The sequence below is a fragment of the Ictidomys tridecemlineatus genome, chromosome 4 (genome assembly GCF_052094955.1).
Source record: "Ictidomys tridecemlineatus isolate mIctTri1 chromosome 4, mIctTri1.hap1, whole genome shotgun sequence".
NCBI lineage: Eukaryota > Metazoa > Chordata > Mammalia > Rodentia > Sciuridae > Ictidomys > Ictidomys tridecemlineatus.
The window spans coordinates 26,887,998-26,907,236 of record NC_135480.1 but is presented as its reverse complement, the minus strand read 5'-3'; positions in this window follow the sequence as shown (position 1 = coordinate 26,907,236).

Here is a 19,239-nt window from a genome sequence, read left to right as displayed (position 1 = left end):
CACAACTAATTACAAGATCACTATCTTAAATGCTTTGTCACAAATGTAATATAAAAATATGATTAGTAACATTTGTAAATATCATATATTATTATACACCAATAAATGCCTTGATTGAGAATAAGATCAGGAATGTCTGCCTTAGTAATCAAGTATGGATGGAGAGTATGTAATTAAAACACACACACACACACACACACACACACACAATCTGTAATATTTGCAAAAACATCAAAGTGATTCCCCAAAGTCTTTGCAAAATTAACCTTGACCAGATGTTGGACTTGAGCTACTAGACCCTTTATATACTACAAACAATTTTCAACTTCATAAACTCAGATGAACTTGAATTACCCTTTACAAGGGAATTTCCTTGCTTTCCATAAGAGTTTTCCTTAGAAAGTGACAGCTGCTATATTCATGGTTATTTACATTTTTGAATGATAAGTGGAAGGAAATATCACATCAAATTATGGAATATTAATAGATATCAAAAATAATCTGGAATAAAACTTATACTTCTCTTGGGAATATCAAACCTATGTCTGCTCAGATTCTTCACTTATTAGAAACCCAATATACTCATATTAAGCTTTTATACAGCATAAAAATTATGTTAAATTCCTCTCCATCCTTAATCACAAATCCTGAAATACATCCTAGTCCAGGGAATAGATAATCTATATTTTTCTGATTAGGTTCAAGGACTGGATAACATGAGTTGTCAGAATATCCCCAATAATACCATCTAACAAAGAGATAAAAGAATTCTATCAGACACATTACATCAAGGAGAAAATATAAACATATATAATTAAGAGACCAAAATTTTATGTTATTATGTGTAGACTTTTGTCATTTCTGAACTCTATTGTAAAACATATTTTTAACCAACTATCCAGCCAAATTAGTTTTCTTCACTAAATAATATTGTATTAAATTTCTTATTCTTCCAGATGAATTTTTTTCCTCTTTGGTTTGATGTTCCACAAGCATGGTGCTGCATGTCTTAGTTTGAAAAGTCTCACAGCAAAACAGATAAGAAATTTTTTGCTCATTAGAATAAAACTGGTTTATATAACCTAACAATACTTGGTGAAATGTATTGCTTAGTAATTTTGAAAGAAAAATTACTTATAAAAATTACAATAGCTTTCAAAATTAAAAGAGTTAAGTGTTTTATTTCATATGTATTTAATGATTACCTGATTGATTTTTTATGAGAAGTTAGAATTTTTTTTTAAAAAAAGGAAAATTACCTCAGAAAAATATATCTCCTTTGACATTGCTAGAAACAGGCTGATTGTTCACTTTATTTTTTTTTCTAACAGCCAAATTAAAGTGCAAAACCAAATGTTGCAATCATCCTATCTATAAAATTAAAACAAACAAATTGAGCTAAAATGTTTGACTTCTTCATACTTTTTTATATCAAGGTTTGCCAAAAGTAGGTAATATAAAATACAGATGGATTTTATGATTACAAAAAGTTGGGTTTTTTTTCTACACTGTACAATTTAGGTTCTTAAAAAAAACAGATATTTACTCTTTGTATAGGTTCACAAGAGTGTTTTATGTATTATTCTGACAGCCACAACAAAAGAATCATTCTTTTTGTTAGCTCTCCCTATAAATTGCATTAGTTCTGAGCAGTAATAAAGGGAAACAGTATGAAACATAAAATATCCTTTCTGTAGAAACTCTTATATAGCAACAAGACCAAAAGTTCCTTCCTTGAATTTCAGAGTAAGTTGGAATAAAATAGGCCATCTAAAGACACTTTTATCTACTTTTTTAGTTATTACTTGATCATTGTGTTTTAGGCATTTCTCCAGCAACAGTGAAATCAGTACACAAAAATATAAAAGATGTTATACACAGTTTTAGGTAGTAGACATGAAATTAAAGACATGGGTATATATGTCAGATGGTGGTAAGTGCTGCCAAAAAGAAATCATAAAACAGGGTGAAAAGGAAAACAAGTGCTGGGGAGTAGGATAAAGCTGCTTTATAAGGAGTGTTAATGAATAGTTGCCCTGAATGGTTCAAACTGGCAAGGGATACTTTATGGTAGACTACAGCAATTCTGGAGACAAGTTAAACTCTGCTTCACTGTACCAAAAGGGAGGAGAAAGACTCAGCTCTAGGGTGAGTGGGTAGAAGAGAACCAGAGAGCAGTTGGTCAATGTGGTCCTTCCTTACATGTTTACAAACAGGCTCCCAGCCCATGGAAGTTAAGCTCCTACCTATTCAGCACTTGGAGACAGGGGCTTTGTGTTTTTAGATGATCAATTTCCAAGAGGAAGGCCTGTGGCTAACAGGTTCTGCAGGAAGACACTCCTGATATGTAGAACGAGAAAGAAGGAGATAGAAGATTTGCTTTTCATAGAGGCTCAGGAGGTATTCACTATGGAAAGTTGTCTAAGGGTGAGTGATCTAGGAAAAGGGAGGTCAGCAAACTTCTATAAGGAAGAAAGAAGATGTAAATGTAGTTAAGCTGAAGGGAGTGTTCAGATCCCTTGGTCAATAGACTCTTTCTCCACATGACAGATAAAGATAGCTTGGAAGAAGTGTAGGGGACTCAGTCTGGTGTGACTTCTTAGTACCATATGCAGCCAGAGAAAGGATAAGTTGTACTCCATTTGTGTACAATGTATCAAAATGCATTCTATTATCACATAAAACTAATTATAACAAATTAAAAATATATATTTATTTTTTTCAATAAAGTATTGAATAAAGTTGTTTTTACAAAAGAATCAAAAAAAAAAAAAAAAAAAAGACCAGACTCCAGATGTATTTTGAACTTGTAGGGTTTCTCTAAAGATGGCATGTGGAATGTGAGGAGAGAATAAAAATGTTTACAGTGATTTTGGATGATAAAATAGAAGACTTCAGTTTATTCTTATTGAAAATATAAAGATAATTGATGATAAAATTCTGTATGGGAAAGATGAGAAAGACAAACAATTTTATATATATTAGAAACATAAAATGTTCCATAGTCTAAAACTCTGGGTCTCCTCCAAAAGTTGTATATGGGGAGTAATAACCAAATCCTAAGGTGCTCTTATCAGGAGGTAGGGCTTTGAAAAGCGATTAGGTTATTAGTGTCCTTATAAAATAGGCCCAAGGAAGTGTGTTCGCCCACTTCTCCATGTGAGGACATAGCCAGAAGTGTCTCTCTATGAGAAAGTGGGCCCAACCCAGTCACTTGGATCAGCTGGAGTCTTGAACTTGAACTTCACCGCCTTTAGAACTGTGAGTTATTGTGGGAACCATATTTTGTTATATCTGACTGAGAAGCCTCAGGGGGAAAAAAATGAACATATTAATCACAAAGAAAAAAATAACAACAGTGGAACAATTCCAAGAGATTTTCTGTGTAGCCCCTTATTAATTGCTAATTATTTGTTTTTATATGTAAATAATTTCTTCTTTTGTCTCCTCTTAAGCAAAAGTTCAATTCCATGGCCTTCATGATCTAATTTTACTCAAAATTTGTGCCCTTCATTTGGAGAGCTAATCAGAACATCTGTTATGGATTAATTACAGAATGTAAATTTGGTGTGTGTGTCAAATAAGCCATGAGAAATTCATTCTTCACAGGCAGAGGAAAGAATTGTGACTTCAGGAGTTAAGTAGACTTTACATTAATGAAATTGCTATGTTGATTTTGTGTCAATATTGGTGATTATTTATATTAACTAAAAGGAAGAAGAACAGAGTGAAATATGACATGTCAAGAACTATGTGAAATTTTGAACAACCAACAATAAAAATTTTAAAATAAATAAATAAATAACTAAATAAAAGGAAAAGGAACAGAAACAGAAGATTAATAAAGCAGAGTGAATAAACACTAAGGAAACACATCTCTGAGCCACTAGAAGTTTTAAATCTACCCTGCTAGAAGATGAACTGTTCCATTTATTCCTCCGTTAATACTTTTAGTGACTTACAAAGTCACCTCTCCTGAAGGATTAGTACTGTAAAGTATATATCTTACAATTATTTTTTAAATGGAGAAACTACATTCCTCAGCGTAAGATGTATATTGCTTTCTGTATATGATAAGTACCTTGCATATTGCTTAATACAATGATGAAGTTACAATGGAATCTAGTATTTTTAGAGGAGAATATTTTCCATTAATGTATCCAAATTTGTCTAGTTTACAGCCAATGCTAGATATTAATAAATAACAGTAAAGACTAGAATTTTTTTTAATTCAGTGGGCTTTATAATTTTAGATACACACATACACACACACATTTACTTTATGTGTGTAATGGTCATGGATGTCTATTAAAACAATCTTAATGAATAAAGTCAATGAAAGATGCACAGCTAAACACAATTTAAAATCTCTATGAAGATGCATAACCAAAAAAAATATTTTGGCACCTAATCTTAATTTTTTTGTCACTTCTTTTGCTCATTTGGTATTTTTAAACTTGATTTTGTTTTCAATATTTTTGCACTTTCTGTTATCTGTGTTTCTATCAGGAAGAAGGCGCTTACAAATCTACAAATTCAACCTAGAATAGTAAAGTGTTATGGATATTTTCACATCCTCACCATTGCCTTCAATGTCAGATCCAAGATATCCACTCAATACCTGTCAATTATTGACTTAAATAATTCATATGAATGTGTAACAACGATCTCGATTTTTAGAGTGACATCTTAATTGAATATTTTGCTAATTATAAAATGATATTATTATCTGAGTCAAAAATTGAGATTTACAAGTATGCATAAACTCCTATTTCTTGAATATCACTACTCTTTTTTCTATGTTCAGTTTAATGTGAAAAACTTAGCATGAGATTTAGCATAACCTTTAAGTATTCTCCACTTTCATGCTGGTTTTGATTTTCTTAACATGAAATTTGCAGCCAGATTACTTTCATAAAATTACTTATATAATGTAATATACTTTGTTAGTATTTTTTTCACTGACATCCTGTTTTGTAAGTACACATATGACTCGACTAAGTTAAATTTTGTTTCATTCCTTTTTTTCAAAACTTAATGATAACTGCTTTATGACATATTAACAGAGTTATTCTGATTTAATGTTAATGTGCTATATCTTTGAATATTTTCTTTTCATGAAGACTATTGAAGGAGGGATTCACCTGAGCTGTTTCACATATACGATTGTTTCTTCTCTTGAATGAGAGGTGGATTACTTTAGAAATATTATTTTTATAAGAACTCTGTATATGTGGCTTTATTTCCTTTTGATCACATTGTGTTGGAAAAAATCAGAGGACGGTGAGGTATTCATTCATATAGGTAAATTGATTTTATTTTGTATACATTCAACATATTTCTTTCTCTGTACTTTCTTCCTATATATTATATTTATGTGTGTATGCATATGTATGTGTGCATATTTCTACACATTGAAAGTTCAGAATTATCAAGTTATATTTAATATGGTATTCTGTATTATTACTCATATATATTATTACTCATATATATTTTGCTTTTTTTTCCTGATCCTGATAGGGCATAATCCTATGACCAACGATATTGAAAATGTGGCCATATGATTCTGTTTCATGAGTGAAATGTGATGGGAAATGATGTATGACACAGCTGAGCAAAACCATTTAGTGTTATTAAGAAATTTGGTGCAACTTCTTGCTTCCATATTTTTGTGCACATTACCAACAAATCATCTGTCATAAACAGTGTCCTGAAAAGAGAAGACTCAGGGCACTAATATGAACCAACCCTGCAACCCAGAGATATTATACAGGTGTAACACATATGAAAATAGCAACATAGGGCCTAAGAGGGGAATATGTGTTATCATAGAATACTGAGCCCTTGAAATTGTTATCAAAGCATAATTTAGCAAAGAGCAATTTATAGATTAGAGATTAAACCTTTTAATATCTTGGCATTACATAGAGGTGCTTCTTAAATCACCAGAATCAGACTTTTAATTACATTGACAAAGATTTCTTCAAATTTCCCTTTAATTGTTGGTTTTTATTTCCACGAATATTTATGTTGGTGTTTTCAATGATATACATGTGGAATGTATATTTTCTGCCTTCCATAGACACCATCCTTTGTAGTATCTCTTTTCTAACTTTATCAGTGCCTTAAAAATAGATGTTAAAACTTAGTCCTCCATTTGTGAGTAAACATGCTTAATGAAGTCATGTTCTATATGTGTTTACTATTATATCAATATTAACCATGCATTTGCTTGATATTTGTAAAATATTTTAAATATTTTATCTTATTTTAATCCCCATTAATTTCTGCCTATAAATACTTATCTCAGTTTCTTTTCTCCCTTCACTTTTCTAAAACTTTTGCTTTCCTGAGCGTATTGATACAATGGTTTTACTGTGTCAAATGCATCATACAACCTATTATGATCAACTTTTGCTTCTTGAATGCTGTGTTCTAATAGATTTTGCACTGAACATTTTGAGACAATCAGATTAAAAAAAAATGAACTTATTTCTATTTATCCCTGTAGAAAGTTAATGGATACTTCACCTCTGGCTATCTATTTTCTTTTGTAAGCATATCTTTAAATATTAATCCAGATGACTGTTTATAGTTAAGTACTTATTAATTTTATGATATTCTCAAGCCATCTGACTTTGGTTTTTATGTAGATGCCCAGTAGCAATGACTTCACCCACATTCAAAGTGAAGTTACATTGGGATAATCCAAGCAGTCTGTGTCTCTTTTGTAAAACATTCACATGGTTAAATCTATTTCAGTAGGGATGCTGCCTCACAAATTGTATAAAAACTGCTGTCCTACAGCCAGTGACTTCCATTTTGAAAAATTTATGGATCCATCAACTGAGAAGGATGCTTGATCTTTCTGCCACCCATGGAGTACTTAGCTAGTACTTCAACATTAACACAATGTGGTTCGTTGGTATCTGTGGTAGCACAACCTCTTCTTGATTTACATTTACTTTTCTGACCATTCATTTTCCCTTTCATCTTATGCCATTTATTAATATCACATTCCACTACACTTTTTCTGTGATTCCTCTACTCAGTAGATTAATTTCTAGCTAAGCTTCTGGTGCTAAATATAACCAAGGGCTCTCAAATTTAGGGAGTACTTATTTACTGAGATATCTTAAATTCAGCATCTCTAAATTGCATTATATTTTCAGGGGACATAGATCTATCTGCAACATGCATAATAAAATATTAAAATAAATAGCTCCAACCTATCCAGTCACTAATACCAGATATGTGGAAGTTATATGAAACTATGTATTCTTTATGTTCCACTTAAATGAATCTTCTTGACCAGAAAATAATTCCACTTTTTCTTTTATCTGTATTATTATTGTTTGCTAAATTTAAAATATTACTTCCTCAAGTTCTATGGTAACTAATATATAAATTATCAAATATAATGAATGGATCAGATTGATGTTTAACAAATATTTTCATTTATCTATAATGTTTAATTTGATAACAATCAGATGAACCTGCATGGGTGGCAGAAAGATGAAGCATACTTCTAGTTGATGGGTCCATTAAATTTTCAACATGGAAGTCACTGGCTGTAGGATAGCACTTTTGATAGAATGTGTGAGGAAGCATCCCTCACACATGGAAACCCATAAAGAACTTGTAGCTTCTAGAAAAATTGAACAATTCATATATGAATTGAATCTCATCATTAGTTTAATATTTTTGTGAAAAAATGAGATCAAGTTTACAAATGCATAATTACTAAAGATAAAGAACCTAAAATGTCACCTACACTCCTGGTTCTTGTTTTCTTCATTTTCTTGTTGCATTATTCATCAGGAAATCATGTTTGCTTTAGTTTATTGTATAAAATGAATAAGAGGCTGGATATGAAGGTAGAATATCTAGAAAAAAATGAATATTTATCAAAAGCCTCCAACATATTTATTCAATACAGTATAAATAGGTGAATCCCATTGATCCTAATAATATATTAGGATATATATGGGGCCAATGTTTTTTTCATATAAGGAAATTTGTTTTAGATTTTCTAATTAGCATTCTCCACTATACATCTTATTAGTCATGGATTAAAGATATGTAAAATATCCAAACTTAATTTTTTAACTTCTAGAATTATTCAATTTTCATGGACATAGGTATATATATATATTGAAAGTACATATATTTCCTGAAATCTATATTCAATAGGCCATAACTTCAATATATTTCATTTGATTTTACATATTTTACAAACCATGGTTGAAGTCTTTCCCTGCCTTGCATAATTTAATCAAATAAAATATTTTATAAATTAATTTCGGGGACTGCATTTTTCATATGTGTCACCCAAACAGGGATAGCAATTACAATTTTAAACAGGTGAATGAATAAAAGTAAACACAAAATAAATAATTCAATGTTCATTTTTTAGAATATTTTCTTTAATGATGAGCAGAGAAAAACACTTGAAAATCCAGGGAACATAATGGATTGGAGAAAAAATCAATGTTATAATTTATTCATGGATTTGGTAAATTGTGCTTCCTGTGAAAGCAGAACAGGAATGATTGAAGCAGAATTAGTATTTCATTATGACACATTTTACTAAATCTCTTGAGCTCTTATGATTTTGCATTTCATCTGTTGCTTGTTTTATATACTAATTTGGGAACTGTAACAAATCAGAATTTAATATTCATAAAGTGTTTTATAATTAGTGATGACCCAGTGTGTCAAGTCAATGTTATTTTACTTGATTTTAACACATGTATGGATGGTCAAGAATATGTGGGTTTTGAATCACTTAATATAGACTAGCATTATTTGGACTCTCTTTATTCCAGGAAGCCCATTAGTTTCATATAATGAAAATTATTTTGGGCAAGTACCTATCATAAAGGTACTTATAAGAATAGATTATGGTCAGGCAATGGGCTCAAATTAAGGTCTTATTCAAAAGTAGAGCCCTTTGAGGAGGCTAGCCATAGAAATAATAATGCACACCATTAAGACCTATTTCAGATATAAAAAACCATAGGCTTACTTGTGGGAACATTCCAACCCCTTCTTTTTGTAGCAGAGAGGAGGTAGGGGGATTGGAAGGTGGAAGTGAACCCAAATGGAAGTTACAGAAAGAATTATAACTCAAGATAAATAACTTGGATGTTTTTTGAATGCCTGTTAACATAGATTTTGATCCATGCACATATATATGATATCACACAAAAATGGGTTTCCCTGGTTTCTGGCCCTGTCTAGCTATTCCATGATTTGCTACTACATTTTTTCAATACTAAATGTTATATACAGTTGAAAAAAAAAACAATGGTGCCTACAAAAAGAAATGATTAATAATATGTATTTTAAAAGGACATGTACTGATGTAACAGGGCAGACACTTTGCATATAAAAAATATTAAGGGTAACAGTGCCTAAAAGTATCATAAATGACTCATCTTTCAAAGGTATGAATTATCCACACTTCAACATGAAGATGTTTGTTCCCTGATTGTCGTTCACCATGGACCATACACATTTGATATTGCCTAGTTCTACACGGCAAGTCAAAGCATCATTCTAAGTAAGTCAGAAAAAGTATCTAATACGTGGCGATATGAAATCATAGACATAAAAATATGATATCATAGACATAAACATAAGATGGGAGCCGAGTGCGGTGGCACACTCCTGTAATCCCAGTGCTCAGGAGGCTGAGGCCTGAGGCTCACAGTTCAAAGCCAGCCTCAGAAAAAGTGAGGTACTAAGTAACTCTGTCAGACCCTGTCTGTAAATAAAAAAATGCAAATAGGACTGGGTATGTGACTCAATGGTTGAGAGCCCCTGAGTTCAATCCCTAGTACTCTCCCCCAGCAAAAGGATGAAAGCTAAACATAAAGTTTATTTTTAACTTTGTAGAAACCAAGAGAATAGGGTATATATGAACACTTTGACAAGTGTCCACTTGAGCTTTATTTTAAAGATTCATGTAACTTCCGCCAAGATAGAAAGAGGAATGTTATGATTTGGATATGAAGTGTCCCGTCCCCTAAAAGCTCATGTGTGAGACAATACAAGATAGTTCAGAGGAGAAATGATTGGGTGGTGAGAGCCCTAACCTAATCATCGAATCCCTGATGGGATTAACTGGGTGATGACTGGAGGCTAGTGGGGTGTGGCTGGAGGCAGTGGCTAATTGGGGAAATATATTTTGTATCTGGAGAGTGTAGTCTCTCTCTCTGCTTCCTCTGCCACACTCTTCCTCCAAGTTGTTCCTGTCTCACTTGGAGCCCTGAGGAATGGAGCCAACTCTCTATGGGTTTAGACCTCTCAAACCATGAGCCCTCAAATAGAACCTTTCTCCTGTACGGTTGTGTTGTTCAGGTCATTTAGTCACAGGAGGGACAAAACTATCTAAAACAAGGAATTATATTATAATGGGAAAGTGATTCAAGTAGAAAATACTTTAGGGTGGTTAACAAAAAGTGTATGGGGTTGAGGAATAGGTTTCGAGTAGAAAATAGGTACTATTTGTGTTGAGCATACGTAATGAAAGGAAAATATTTGTGTTGTTTTTTTCATTACATTTTTCTCCATGTTTGTATTAAGTTCATAAATATATGAACCTTCTAGGAGCATTTCCTAGCATCCAGTACTCTATAAATATTATATAGCTATCAATATTAATGCTGTTCTTGCAAGTAATAGACTATTTTTTGGTTTATCATGCTGAAAAATAAATATCTTTAAAACTAAGTAAGCTCCAAAATAATTAATTCAGATTGGTGTTTTCCTTTTTATTTTTCTAAATAATTGAGGAAAGAATAAATGTTTGTCAATGAAATTCTTTAACTGCCCATTTAATTATATGCATTTCCTACTGAGTAAATTCTATATAATGTGTGAGCAATTTAGTTTTAAGTTTCTTAAAAGTGAATAAGCTGCAACTGGTAGTGACTTGGATCAGTTTCAAAAAAATCTTTTTGAAAACCACATGGGAATTGATAATGAGACCAGAAACTAAATATTTAATTAAGATTATGTAAAAAGACCCTAATAAAGATAACAAAGTGATGACCACACTCTCCTAGGAGATTCTTCTCAATTTCCTTCATTATTTCTGTCTCCAGAAGAGAATGTTAATATTTTCTTCTGAACTTTATAACATGCACAAAGGCGAGTGTCTTTTTATTAGTATTGTTTAAAGGACAACATAATCATATGCTGCAGTTTGTAAAAGAAAGCTAAATCAGGGGCTGGGGGATGCTACTGAATGACAAATTGCTTAGCATGTGGAAGGCCCTGGGCTCAATCCCCAGTAGCACACATTCCAAGCTAAATCGAATTCCTGAAGAAACAAATGTACTTTTCGGTGTAACTTCTTGTCAGTATCTTTTCACGAGGGTTTTTCCCAGATGCTTAGTTCTGTGGATTATTGACAGGTGATATATTGTCTCTTTGTCATCTGGGAATATTTGAAAGCAGGACAAGTGTGGGCTTATAGTAGGAAGTTGAAATAACATAGGTCTCGTAATTCTTATATCCAGATGAGAACTTTAACTCAGAATTCCTAGGAGCATTCTCTCAAAATTTGGCATTCAGGCAAGAATTCCTTCTTCATTTAAGATCAATAGCTTTTCCACTTCCCCAGACTTCTGGGATTTTTGGAAGAGGTTCTCAACTAAATTCAGACTGGGGTATCTTTAATGGCATTTGATGCTTGACTTTTTCTCAAAGCATTTGATAAATATTGTGCATTGCAAAAATAAAAGCTATAGTTCCCTCTGATTGCCTACCTTCCCTCAGTTCTTAACTCTTGCTTTTTATCTCAATCCTGATTCCCACTTTTTCTCCATAGTATTCATATTTCACATAGTATTTATATTTCATTTATATTGGTTCCTAAAAGACTTTGGTCTTTTAGGAACCGATTGTCTTTCTGAGATGCCGATATCTATTCAAACTCATTGGTCTTGTCCCATGGATAATATCCATTCATTGGTTTCAATAGAATGCATAGGACTTTGTTTTTATTTCATGTAAGTAAATTTCTTTCTTTAAAAAAATTTTAACTGAAGTATCTATATCATATTGTTTTTAAGAGCCCATAGAACTCTTTATTTACCAACTAAGTCACATTCCCCATTACATTGAGATAGACCCAATCTCATGTTTCTGTGGTTTGAGCCACCTCTTGACAGTTGGGTTATATATTGTGCATCATTCCATTAGACAGAAAAATCAAGTTCCCAAATTGCTTAAACATTCCCATCATCATCATTAACATCATCGCTTCTAACATTAAGTACAGTCATAGATATTTTATTGAACTTCACAGATGTTGCATTATTTTGCAAATGTAAGGTTTGTGGCAACCCTGAATTGGGCGTAACTATTGGCACTATTTTACTAACAGTATGTGCTCACCACATGTCTCTAAGTAATGTTGCTAATTCTCGTGGTATTTTAAAATTTTTCGTTTATATTATATTCGTAGTGATTTGCAACCAGTGATCTTTGATGCTACTATTATAATTGTGTAGGAGCATCAAGAACTGTGTTTGCATAAGATAGTGCAGTTAATTGATAAATGTCTGTTCTGACTGCTACTTTTCCCTTGCTCTCATCTGTCCTCTCCTCCCTATTATTCAAGACACAATGATATTTAAAGTAGGCTAATTAATAACTTATAATGATCTCCAAGTTTTCAAATGAAAGGTTTACACATTTTCCACTTTAAATCAAATGCTAGAAATGATTGAACTCAATGAGGAAGTTTTGTCATATATCAAAATAGGCTAAAATAAAGCATCTTTCACGAAACTACTAACCAAGTTGTAAACACCAAGAAAAAGTTCTTGCAGGAAATTAAAACTGAAAATACACCTGGGCACAGTGTCTCACTACTGTAATTCCAGCAGTTTAGGAGGTTGAGGCAGGAGAATTGCAAGTTCAAAACCAGCCTCAGTAAAAGTGAGGTGCTAAGCAACTCAGTGAGACCCTGTCTCTAAATAAAATACAAAACAGAGCTGGGTATGTTGCTCAATGGTTGAGTGCCCCTGAGTTCATTCCTGGTACCACAAAAAAGCAACAGAGTGAAATACTCATTTCTAATATGGAGACAGTTTTAGTGGTCTGGTTGGAACATTAAGCTAGCCAAACCACAACTTTCCCTAATCCAGAGTAAGGTGTTTTCTTTCTTCAATTATAAGAATGCTGAGCAAGGTGAGGATGCTGCAGAAGAAAAGTTATAAGCCACCAGAGAGTAGTTCATGAAGTTTAAGGTAGAAAAGTCTCCACATTGTATAAGTGGAAGATGAAGCAGCAAGTGCTGATGTAGAAGCTACAGGTTGATAATTGATGATTTTGGAAAACAGAAGATTTTCAGTGGAAGTAGAACAGGTTCATACCAGAAAAAGATGCCTTCTAGAACTTTTACAGATAGAGACAAGAAGTCAACGCTTGACTTCAAAGCCTCAAACAAGCTACCTCTTTACTTGTGGGCTAAGGCAACTGGTGAATTTACTTTGAATTCTATGCTTATTTATCATTCTGAAATCTTTGAACCCTTAAGAGTTATACTGTTTATTCTTGCCTGTGCTCCATAAATGAACCAACAAAGTGTGCATGACAGTGCATCTGTTTATTACATTATTTACTGTATAGTTAAAGTGCACTGTTAAGAACTACTTTTGAGAGAAAAAGATTTCTTTCCAAATGCTACTGTTCATTGATAACGTTTTAGGGTGTCCACTAGTTCTGAAGGAGATATACAATGAGATTAATGTCATTTTCATTCCTGACAACATATTTGTTCTTTGGTTTATGCAACAAGGAATATTTTTCACTTTCAGTCTTTTTTTTAAGAAATATGCTTTATAAAGCTGTAGTTGACATTATTAGTGATTCATTTGATTGGTCTGTGCAGATAAAGTTGAAAACCTTCTGGATAGGATTCACCACTTAGATCTCTTTGAGATCATTTGGGATTCATGAGAAGAGGTCCACATATCTACATCAGGAGGAGTTTGGAGGAAGTTGATTGCAGCTCTCATAAATGACTTGAGGGGTTCAAGCCTTTAGTGAAGGAGTGACTGCAGAGTGATGGAAATGGCAACAGAACTTCAATTGGCATCGAAGCCTTGAAGATGTGTTTGAATTGTTGCAATATCATTGCAGAATGAGGAGTTCCTTATGGATGAGACAAGAACATGGTTTCTTGAGACTTAACCTACTCTTGTTGCCCAAGAAATAAAATTAAGAATCAATAAGTGGGATGATATCAAACTGAAAAGTTGCTTCACAGCAATTGAAATAATCAAGAATTTGAAGAGACAGCCTAGAGAATGAGAAAAAAAAAATCTTTGCATCTGCACCTCAGATAGAGCATTAATCTCCAATATATATAAAGAACTAAAAAAAAACTTACACCCCCCCCACACAAAACAAAGAAAACCCAAATAACCCAATCAATAAATGGGCAAAGTAACTAAATGGGCATTTCACAGAAGAAATACAAATGGTCAACAAATATATGAAAATAAAAGTTCAACATCTCTAGCAATCAGAGAAATGCTAATTAAAATGCTAATTATAGGCATGCAGGAGGACATGCCTATAATCCTGGCATCTTAGGAGGCTGAGGCAGGAGAATTGCAAGTTCAAAGCCAGCCTCAACAAAAGTGAGGTGCTAAGCAACTCAGTGAGACCCTGTCTCTAACTAAAATACAAAATAGGGCTGGGGATGTTGCTCAGTGGTCAAGTGCCCCTGAATTCAATCCCTGGTACCCCAAAGACAAAACAAAACAATACAAACTACATTGAGATCTTATCTCATTCCAGTCCGAGTGGCAAAAAACAAACAAACAAATAAATAAATAAATAAGAATACAAGTAACAATAAATATTGGAGAGGATGTGGAGAAAAGGGTGCACTCATTGGTGGTGGAACTGCAAATTGGTACAACCACTGTAGAAAGCAGTGATTGGAGATTCTTCAGAAAATCTGGAATGGAATAACCATTTGATCCAGTAATCCTACTCCTCAGTATATGGCCAAAGGACTTAAAATCAGTAAACTACAGTGACACAGCGGCATCAACGTTCATAGCAGCATAATTCACAACAGCTAAGCTATGGAACCAATTTAGGTGCCCTTCAAAAGATAAATGAATAAAGAAAATGTGGTATACAAATAGAGCTGAACATTACTTGGCCGTAATAGACTAATCACTTCATAACTTTTACTATGGATTTATCTGAAGACCATTATGCTAGATGAAATGAACCAATAGCAAAAAAAACCAAAGGTCATGTGGTTTCTAACTGATAACAAAAGGGAGAGAGTGAAAGAATAGAAGTTCATTGGATTCAATAAAGGAAAATGAAGGGAAGGGAAGGGGAATGAGAATAAAAAAGACAGTATAATGGATCTGACACAACTTTCCTAGGTACAAAGGTTAATACATCACAATGAATCTCCACATTATGTACAACCACAGGAATCTAATTAGATATGTCAACATACTCTACTGGCATGAATATCTAAAAAGAAGAAGTAAAATTTAAAAATAATAATGACGAATTAAAAAAGCAAATAAAGAAGACCATAAGCTACAAATTATCTCATAAGTTTTGCCTCTATTTTCCATTCATCTCTGTATATTTTAGTTATCTTATGATTATTATGGCATATTTGTTGTTTAGGAAATCATTGTTCAACCTTATTAATTTTTCAAAACATTTAGTTTATTGACTTCTCTTGTAGTTTGCAACTGGAATGCTCCCCCCTCACCCCAATATAGTTTATACGCTGAAAGCTTGGTTTTGTGCTAGTGGTGCTATTGTGAAGTGGTGGAGTGTTTGGGAGGTGGGGCTAAGTGAGCAATGTAGGTCATGAGGACGTGATATGAAGAGTTTATTTTATTTTGTGTTTCCTGTCTCCCTCTCCCCACCCCCCACCCTCTCTCTCTCACTAATTCCTGGCCACTATGGACTGAGGAGCTTTGCTTCACCATGGCTTCCCGGACATGAAGTTCTGCCTCACCGCAGGCCCCTGGAGCTTAGTGATTATTGACTGATTCCTCTGAAACTCTCAGTTCAAATAAATCATTCCCACTTTCAGTTGATTTTCTCAGGTATTTTGTCACAGTAACAGAAAGCTAACACACCTTCTGAATCCTTTCTATTAAGTTGTATAATATGTCTTATATGATTTCTTTCATTTTACAAGTACTAAGGCTTGATTTATGGCCTACTATTGGTCTATTTTGAAGAATATTTCTTATGTACATGAGAGATATGTATGGCATGTTATTATTGATTGTAGTATTCCAGAGGTATATGTTAGCTTCAGTTGTTTTATGAATTTTATAATTATTCTATTTTCCTGATAATTTTATGGCTATTTTTACTATTCATTGCTGACAGAAATGGGGAATACTGATATCTTGACTATGATTATTAAGTTGTGTAATTTTAAAATTTGTATCAGTCTTTATCTTATGAATTTTAGCTATATTGCATAAATACTTATAATTGTTGTACATTTCTATTGTATTCAACCTTTTATTATTATAAAACATCCCATTATCTGTAGTAATATTTATATTAAACTTTCTTTTTTGATCTTAGTATAGCTATTCCAGCTTATTTATACTGACTGTCTGCATGAAATGTCTTTGCATATTTTTATTTTATATACTTATAACTTTTAATCTGGAATAAGCATCCTATAGACACCATAGATATCTTGAATGCTTCAAGCCAATAATGCAAAATACAGTTATTAGAAAAGCATAGCTGTAGATGTGAATAGGCAAGCCTTTGTGACCCTCAGTGGAAACCTATCCTCCATGTAACATTTAAGGAAAAAAACAGAGAATATCATACATGCTTGTTTGCTGTTATTTCAGTAAAATTGTACAATCCTGTCTCTGTATGCACAGAAAATTAGTTTCAAGTTGCCTGCAAATACCAAAATCTGTGGATCTTCAAAGCCCTTATGTGAAAGAATGACTTATTTGCATACACATCTTTCTAAATGATTTAAATCATTTATAGATAATTCAACACTTAATATACAATAAATGTAGCATAAAAGTTTGTTATATTGTATTATTTACAAAATAACAAGAAACATGTCTGCACATGTTAAGTACAAATGTAGTTTTTTTTTTTCACATTTTCAATCTGCAGTTAGTTGAATCTGTGAATACAGAGGCTGCAAACATTGTGGGCTAACTGCATGTTTATGGGTTCAGGAAGAACTGAAGTATGATCACCAAAAGAAAGAAGAGTTTAAATCCTCTAACATTTCAACACTTATTTTCAAGATATAAACTAAAGACAATGTGTAGTAGGGTCAATGATAAAAAATAAGCTAATAAATCACAAAAGAATCTAGATGGAGGGGTAAATTGATCCAATTTAGAAAAATAAATCTTTGTACCTAAACAATGGATAGAAAATAGGAATTCTTAGGACCACATTGTCCATATGAACCACAAGCTAGGAATAACTTCAATGTCCATCAGCAATAGGATGATTACATTCGGTATCTTATAAGATGGAGAATAGTACACAGCAAAATAAATAAAAGAATTATAGCCTATGAAAAATGGGTAAATATTATATGTTATATAAGTCCATTTACAAAAGCTTTGAGATTAAAATGTGATTATCAATATTTATCAATTAAGAAATTAGAGGGATTTAAAGAGTTTGCCATTAACTTTGTAGGCATGGAGAAGAAATTTTCATTGAGAAAGGTGAATATCAGGGGTGAGGTGATATTCCACGGTTCTGAGAATATGAGAATACTGTTTTCTGAACTGAATGTTAATTGCCTGGGTGTTTCATATATTCATATATATACTAAACCACAAAGAATTTGGTGTTCTGAAAAACAAAATACAGCATCAGTTAGAGCATTCTACATGCTTGGTTCATCTGGATTTATGAATGATGGTGTCTGCATAGGCCCAAGCAGTTAGTCAAGCCAAGTGTCACATGTCACTTTCAAAGCACCATAAAATCTATGTAAACTATTGTTTATATTACCATGTGCCTAAACTCAACACATCTTGTCCAGAAGAAAAAAAAATGGATTTTTGAAAACTGTTTCTCAAATTTCATGAAGTTAAAATGTCCTTTTATTTTTCAGATACTTCAGTATAAGTATCAAAAGAAGGAAGACAGATTCTGGAAAGAGAGATTAGTCATCTAAAAGATTCACAATTTTTATGTTTATTTTCTAAGATAGTGGTCACTAAAGAGAGCATTGTTCATCATTAAATCCCTATATTCAGATGGAATCAGGTATACATACGACTAAAGCTAAAGTGAAAATTTTGTGTATGCTGTTTAGTACCTTGGAACATTTGATTATAATAGGCTGTACTGAGTATCTTTTCTGGTAATTTATCTTTTCTGGTAATATAGGCTTACTGTCACAGAATGTTCATTTCACACGAGAAGGGAAGTTTTCTCCTAGTATTTTATTGGAAAAGTTTTCTATGCCTTTCCTCTTTTTCTGTATTATAAGATTGTAAAAATTCAAATATTTGTCTTTCAATATTCTATCAAATGTCTAGGAGGCTGTCTTTATTATTATTTATTATTATTTTGTGTCTGACTGGAATATTTCATAACACCAGTGTTCAAGTTCAGATATTCTTTCTTTTATTTGATCTAGCCTATTGTTGAGATGATCAGTTATATTTTTATGTGACTTATTGCATTCTTCATTTTCAAGATTTATGCTTTATTCATTTTCAGATCTCCATCTCTTTGCTGAATTTTAATTCATATCATGAATTGATTTCCTAGTTTTGCTGAACTGCCTATGTTCTCATATTTTCTTGAGTTTTTTATTGTTATTATCCTGAATTATTCATCAGGCATTTTTTTGTCAGTGTTCTTTTCTTTTTATTTTTTTGTTTTTGTTTTTGTTTTTTGATGGTGGTATATTGCTAAAGAGCTACTGTGTTCCTCTGGAATTGTCATATTGCCTTGCTCACACCTGGCAATAGAGCAAAGGTTAGGGTCATGGGAGTGTTTACTTGTTATCCCAGTAAAAGTGCATGGGTCCCAGTAGTGCCCGGTGATGCTACAGGTGGTAGAGGAAGGAACACAGCATGGGAAGGTGGGCCACAATTTTTTAAAAAAGAAAGACACCCTGGCTTCTCAGGTCCTGGGGTAAGCAACCAAGTTCCCCTGCCATGCTCAATCACCAGGTGGCTGTAGTTCAGTGCACTG